Consider the following 1,476-nt stretch of genomic DNA (forward strand, 5'->3'; position numbering starts at 1 on the left):
TCAGATGTTTATAAGGCTAAATAGTAGTCTCATCTTAACTCAAGAACCCACAGTGTTTCAAGCCAACTGGGTGAATGATAAGAAATGCCTTTCAGGACCCTCAATCACTTATGCCATAATGTTGAAACTGAAATCTGATCATTCTTCAAAGACCCAGAAGAGATCAGTGTCTTGTTACTGTGTGTACTGTACATATGTGAAAGTTAAATATTGCTCCTGAATGTGAAAATCATGTAAAAAGCTGTGCAAGTGTGATATATTTATGTCTAATGTACATAGAGTAGATTCTGTACAGTTCATTTTTTTTAAACGTCATAATTAAAGAAACTAAAGACATGTACATATTTGAGTGGTTCACATCAAGTCTGCATTACTCCTGCCAAGTATTCGGCATGGTCCTTTGGCATTGTATGCAGTGGCTATATCAGCGTTTGTGACGAGGGGGAGCCCTTCACTCACATCACTAGTCATCAACAGGTTTTATCCAGTTACTGCCAACTTGCATCAATTTCTTTCTCAACACTATGAGAAAAACAGCACATTCAGAACACACTCTTTACAAATAAATATTTTTTATTGTTATTAATATTCATATCTTGATGTCTTGAAATTATATCGTATCACATTTCTACAGTCATGGGTTTTCTATGTGAGATCAAATGTCAAACTGTGCCTACACTAGACCAAAACCCATCCCCTACCCTAACCTGTCAGTGGAGAAAGTGTGTAGGCTATTTGTGATCTCCATCCGGTACTACAGTCAGCCTTCAAGGTGTTACAATCTGCTCTATTTCTCTGCAATTGGCCAATTGCCCCCATTGAACAGTTGTATCCATTTTTTTAAGAGAACAGACATTTCAACACTTGCTGCTTCATAATCATGTTTTATTTATCATTATTATTTACTGTATGTACACGGAAGCATTAAAAAACATATGTATTTTTTGCGAAATAACTTGATGTGTTGTGATGGGTATTCAATTAAGTTACCTGTGTGAGAAGAGAAATGGGGGCAGGGATTTTGGTTTGTCAACCTGCTAGTGATAATTTATGGCTGTCACCATAAATAACTTATCACATCAGTAGATATTGGGCTTGTATGGAATTATATGGCTCTCTTAAACGAGTCCTTACTTCACATGGTGACAAGAAATGTTCAAGTTCAACATGTTTTGCTGGAGGCCACACAATGATCCAACACATTGACGGTAAAGTTGATGTCAAAAAGTCGAGGCCAGTTGGAAAGTTTTAGGGCTGAGAGTTTGCTGCTGCTTGTCAAAGACAAGGCAAGCAATCATGATAGAAAGACATTTGCAGACAGGCAGCCCTAATCCTGAGCACGGTATTACAGCTATTATAGAAACACACCCCTTTCCACACAGAAGCACATAATGAGCACTGACACACATGCAACTCTGTAATGTAGACCGGGTCGTGAATGGATACCCATCCACCCACCAACTCCCAGGATGTGTG

General features: G+C 38.4%; 1 protein-coding gene across 1 annotated transcript in view; it reads left to right on the forward strand.

The window, feature by feature from the left end:
- Positions 1 to 742, forward strand: part of mms22l (MMS22-like, DNA repair protein) — a 52,966-nt gene extending 52,224 nt beyond the window's left edge. Inside the window, exon 26 of the mRNA XM_063199617.1 lies at positions 1 to 742. This exon is cut by the window's left edge and continues 141 nt beyond it. The gene's annotated coding sequence lies outside the window, so the exon portion shown is untranslated.
- The last annotated feature ends 734 nt before the right edge of the window (positions 743 to 1,476 follow it).

This window comes from Engraulis encrasicolus, chromosome 5, assembly GCF_034702125.1.
Source record: "Engraulis encrasicolus isolate BLACKSEA-1 chromosome 5, IST_EnEncr_1.0, whole genome shotgun sequence".
Lineage (NCBI taxonomy): Eukaryota > Metazoa > Chordata > Actinopteri > Clupeiformes > Engraulidae > Engraulis > Engraulis encrasicolus.